The sequence below is a fragment of the Triticum dicoccoides genome, chromosome 1B (assembly GCF_002162155.2).
Source record: "Triticum dicoccoides isolate Atlit2015 ecotype Zavitan chromosome 1B, WEW_v2.0, whole genome shotgun sequence".
NCBI classification, from domain to species: Eukaryota; Viridiplantae; Streptophyta; class Magnoliopsida; order Poales; family Poaceae; genus Triticum; species Triticum dicoccoides.
In genome coordinates, this window is record NC_041381.1 from 457669745 (window position 1) to 457676073 (window position 6329).

A 6329-nucleotide genomic window follows, 5' to 3' on the forward strand; every position below is an offset into this window, starting at 1 on the left:
GCGGGCCTGCGCGGGCCCGCGATGGGCTCCGCGGGCTCGCGGCACGGGGGCTGGCGGCGGAGGCCACGTGGCAGGGGCGGATTGGCTGCAGGCGCGGGCGGACACCTGGCGCAACGAATCCGCGGCGTTACAACACTCCTCCACTAACAAGAGATCTCGTCCCGAGATCTTAGGACCGAGACGGAAGGGAAAAGGGATGAGGCGAAACAAGAACTCAAGAGAAGAGGCAAGGAATCGAGAGCACTCGGGAAGAAGAGAGGAACGGCGAGAATGACAAGAATCGAAAGCTCACAGAATTAGATAGACTATGAAACCACTCCGGTTAGAACGAGATAAGAAACGAATAAGACTGAAAGGATTTAGACAGCGCACCGGCTGAAACATGGAGGAATAGAACACGAGCTTGAGAGGATGGACTGATACTTGATGAAGACATGACACAAAACCTCCGGAAAGAATTGAAAGAGTTGAATGAAAAGAACGGAGAAGAAAATGACAACTTGTGCCATGAACAAACTTGAAAGCATCTTTAGAAGGAAAGATTGAATGGAGTTGTTGAGAAAATTCAACAACGAAAAGAATAAGCTTGTCGTGGACTTATGCATAACATCTCAGAAATTATGAGGTGAAAACCAGCAGCAAACAGAAATGATTGGATAGCTGAGAACAATGAAGAAATGCAAAACTCCACTTCAAAAGAACACGGAGAATTATATGCGCTTCGAGATGCGAGAAGAAAAGATACTTGAACTCCTCCAACAAAATCTTGATGAACTCTTGAAGAATGAATTAAATCATGACGAATCACCATGAAGAACTCCGGTGACAAAAGGATGATGAGACAGAAATGAAGGACGAAAGAATAAGATGAGCCTTGCGATAATTTAGATGGAGGTTCCGACGAAATGGCTGAGGAAACTTGAACTCCGGAAAAGAAAAAAGATGAAAACACTTGAACTAGAATTTATTCATGAAGAACAAACTCCGAAGGAAGGGATTACTCACTTGGATGAACTAAGAATAAGATTTATTGTATGTTTATCCTTCATCAAATTAAATTGATGACTAGCAATGGATTTTACATACTACTTATTTTTCTTGAAAAGGATTAAGGAGGGATATGGCGCAAAACTTGAGAAAGTCTTCAGGAACCACCGGTAGGATTGAAAGAACGAATGAATTAAAATGATAATCAGGGAAAAAGAATCTTGAACGAATCACCGTAAGAATTCGAAAATGACTGATGAAAGAGAATGAATCACTGGGAAGAATTAGACGATCAAATATGCCTGAGGGGATTTAGATGCAAAAGGACAAAGAGATCATGAACTGATAAAGAACACTTGAACGAAGCACCGGGATAATTGGATAACGGTAGCTAGAATGATGGCCTCCGGTGAAACGAAACAGAAATCAACTTCTGACATACTCCGGATGGTTAAGAAAAGAAATAACTGACAAATGGAATAATATGAGATGGTAACAAGAAGCTAGAACCACGAAACTTTGAGAGAATGGGCAAGATTTAGAGGAAAAACTCTTCTTCGGTCTTCAAATGACGACGAGAAACACCACCAAAATTACTGAGATACTCCGGGAGAATGAAAAGCAGAGAGGTTGAGCCAACAATGAAAAGAGTTTGAACGAGATCTTGGAGAAGGCATGTGACTGATGAAATCATACTTACGCCAGACTTGAAAAGAATTAAGAATAACTCCGGGAGAATTAGAAGAGTCAGGTAAGATCCTGGAAAAAGACCTGTGGGTTAGGGCCCACTAAAAGAAAAACATCGTTGGAAAGGATTGTTCAACAGATAGATGATGCACCGGAACAATTAAAATATTTGAATGAGGTGATACCCTCGAATTAATTGGAACACAGACGAATCTCCTGAGATATCTTCCGAACTCCGGAAGGATAAAATGGCGAGAGGCGAACGAGCAGGGAAAACACTTGAGCCGAGGAAAAGAATATAATCACTACCGAAAAACTTGAATTGAATCCACCCGAAAAGAAAAAGAGATGAAGAATGACAAACGAGACGAGAATTCACCGGTTGAAAAATAATTGAGGGAAGACTGAAAAAACTCTGCACGAATGAAATTGATGCTTGAAACGGACTCAAACTCCGGGAAGAAAAGGGTGGGAGAGCGGGAAAACAAAGGTAACTTTGAAGGGGGAAACGACGAATAACTTGAAGAGAAAACACCGGTTGAAATCATTGAGGAAAGAAAACAAAGACTTCGCACGAGTAGGATGGATACTCGATTACGGACTCCGGCTCTGAGAAGAAAAGGGGTGGGTGGGTGGGAAAACAAAACAACTGAGGATTGAACTTGGCAAAGATGAAGAGGCTCGAGTCAACTTGACGAGAAATGCGTCGGATGCAAAGAGCTGAGGAACAACGATCGAAAAACCAACTGCGTGATCCTAAAGAAAAATTTGAAGGGGAAGAGGAGTAATTCAAAACACCTACGTCAAGATTCCTGACCAGAGCGACAAAGGGGCTGAGGAGTAAAAAGAAATCCTACTCTCCGATATAACTAGACTCAGAAAATAGTTTTCTTCTAGACTCAACAACGGCCAAACTACACGATCAATCAAGGGGGCTCCTAGGGTCGGTCGAGGCTCTGATACCAACTTGTCACGCCCAATATGCGACCCTATCCAAAAGGAGCTCAAAGGTCCCACCAAGGATAGACCCGCATATTGAAACGCTTTTGCAAGGTGGATATCATTACATCAACATTACATAAAAGATGGGGATACATACAAAAAAGGCTTACAATCCCACACGAATACAACATCATCTTACATAAGAGCACCATCCGACTACGGATGAAACACAAACAGAAACTCAAACGACATCCACCCTGCTAGCCCAGGCTGCCAACTTGGAACCTATCCCTGATCGAAGAAGCAGAAGAAGAACTCAACACAAGCAAGCATCACTCTCGCGTCATGATCATCGCATAAACCTGTACCTGCAACTGTTGTTGTAGTAATCTGTGAGCCACGAGGACTCAGCAATCCCATTACCATGGGTATCAAGACTAGCAAAGCTTAAAGGGAAAGGAAGGGGTAAAGTGGTGAGGCTGCAGCAGTGACTAAGCATATATGGTGGCTAACATACGCAAATAAGAGCGAGAAGAGAGCAAAAGGAACGGTCGTGAAACTAGCAATGATCAAGAAGTGATCCTGAACTCCTACTTACGTCAAACATAACCCAGAAACCGTGTTCACTTCCCGGACTCCGCCGAAAAGAGACCATCACAGCTACACACACGGTTGATGCGTTTTAATTCGTATCTGGTGTCAAGTTATCTACAACCGGACATTAACAAACTCCCATCTGCCTATAACCGCAGGCACGGCTTTCGAAAGATTATACCCTGCAGGGGTGTCCCAACTTAGCTCATGATAAGCTCTCGCGATCAACGAAGGATATACCTTCTCCCAGGAAGACCCGATCAGACTCGGAATCCCGGTTTACAAGACATTTCGACAATGGTAAAACAAGACCAGCAAAGCCGCCCGATGCGCCGACAATCCCGATAGGAGCTGCACATATCTCGTTCTCAGGGCAACACCGGATAAGCGAAGCGTACAGGTACCGACGTAACCCAAGTTGCCAAGGGATGGTCCCGCATGGTGCTCAAGTTTGGACCAACACTTAGACAAGCACTGGCCCGGGGGGGCTATAATAAAGATGACCCTCGGGTTAATTACTCCCAAGGGAAATGTAGGTGGTGGTGAGGCAAATGGTAAAACCAAGGTTGGGCCTTGCTGGAGGAGTTTTATTCAAAGCGAACTGTCAAGGGGGTCCCATAAATCACCCGACCGCGTAAGGAACGCAAAATCCGGGAACATAACACCGGTATGACGGAAACTAGGGCGGCAAGAGTGGAACAAAACACCAGGCATAAGGCCGAGTATTCCACCCTTTACCAAGTATATAGATGCATTAATAATATAAGAGATATTGTGATATCCCAACAAAATCCTGTCCACCATGGAGCAATCTTCAAACTTCACCTGCAACTAACAACGCTATAAGAGGGGCTGAGCAAAGCGGCAACATAGCCAAACAACGGTTTGCATAGGAAAGGTGTCAAAGGTTAGAGGTTCATGGCAATTTGGGATGGCTTGATAAACAGGTGATAGGTAGCGCAGCATAGCGATAGAACGAAACAACTAGCATAGCAATGATAGTAGTGAGATCCAGGGTAGCGATCATCTTGCCTGAAATCCCGCAAGGAAGAAGAACGAGTCCATGAAGAATACGAACAGATGAAGCCGAACCAACCGTAGACGAACGAATCCTCACGATCGCAACGAAACAGGAACTATCGAAAAGAAGCACACAACATGGTAAACACACCACACATGAACAAGACATGATACACAACCAAGCATGATGCATGACAAGACTACATGAAGCTACTCATGGCAAGGGATGATGCAAATAAGAGCAACACATCAAAGCAAGTTTAAATGAGGCCGGGAACAACATATAACCATTCCGATAAGTCCTCATATGCATATTTCGAAAATGGTCCAGATCTGAACAAACATTAAGTTGAAGTTGTTAAACAGAAAGTTAAGATGCACCAAGATGATCTACACGAGATTCTAGTCAAGTTACATATAAAGTTCATTTAGTTCGGAGCTACGGCCTAGAAGATATGAGCAAAACAAGTTAAACATGGCATTGATGCAAAATGCATACAAACATCAAGCAAACACCTCAAAACATGGATGCAACATGATAGTATGGAACTACATGCAAAATCAAGCAAGTTTCATATAGAGCACACTCAAAACGGAGTAACGGTTCAACACACACACATGAAACAAGTTATAGCAACAATCTGTCCAAAACAGCAACTAGGCATCTTGCAAGCATCAAAACAACATGCTACATCATCTCAACATAATAACAAAAGGCATGGACATGATGTACAGGTAAAGCAGAACAAAACATGAACACTGAGCTATCTCCAGAAATCACTAGAACATGCTCAAACACACATGGCAAGATTGCAATTAATAACAGTTTCAGACTTTGCAGAAAATAACATCAGGTTGCAATGTTTAGATCTATCAAACAACATGTTACAGGAACTTATCATGGCAAACAAAGGCATGGCATGAATCTACTAATTGCATGGAACAAAAGTCCTTTACTGACCATAAGCCAAAAAGGATCAGAAGATATGATGGCACCCATGTAAACATAGCAAGTTATATTACAGATTCATACATGGCAGGAACACCAATAAGTAGACATGTTGGTGAGCTTGAACCACTCACCACAGAGCAATACATGGCATGACAAGGCAACCAACAGTAAGAATACATGTTTATGAAACAAACCAAGGCAAGAACAAGTTCATAGCATGCAAGGATCAACTACAACAACCTTGGCAAAATTGAATAACATGTAAACAATCTGCCAGGAAACATTTTGTAGCAAAAGTATAGCACGAAAATGACATGCTATACTACTCCATAATTGCAAACATGGCTATTGATGGACAGACAATAACCATATGTACAAAACATCCTTACTGAAGTATCTCAAAATAAGCATGGATCTCTCTGTAGCATCAAGTTTACATGGCATAAAAATAACAGCAGATCAGGGACTGAAATCAGCAACATCATGAGGCCTAGTTTACATGCTTGTGCTAGTCACCACATTGATCACAAAAATACATGGCATACATCCCTGGAAAGATGGCATGGCATAGATCAAAACACATGTAGACATCAACCTCATAGGATGCACACATCAATCATGACAAAAATGACAAAAGTGCATGTTCTGTTAACAGACAACAGACAACATCATGAAGCACTCTTGCAACAAAGATTCAGGCATCAAGATGAGCTCAAATGAAGATGGTGCAATGGAATGAAATGAAGTACTTGTTGATGCGAACAATTTGACATATTACACGCACGAAACGGAGCTACGGATGCAGAGATACAATGCGATGAACATGGCATGATAATGCAAAATCTCGAGGACTTAGGAATTTCGGGGCAACCTCAAATCAAATCTGGATCTGGATCCGGGCGGCACGTATCCCGAGGATCACCGAAGGACGCTCGCCGGAGCTGCCGGAGGAGGAGGAGGCCGGAGTTGGAGGGGCGCGGGGAAGGGCGCGGCCTCCGGCGAGGGACCGGCCGGCGACGGAGCTCGCCTGGGGCGCGGGGCGGACGGGGCCACGCTGGAGGCGGATCGGGCGGCCGGCGAGGCGGCCGGGGCCTGGCGGCGGCGCCCTCGGGGCATGGTGGATCGGGCGGCCGCGGAAGAGACGACG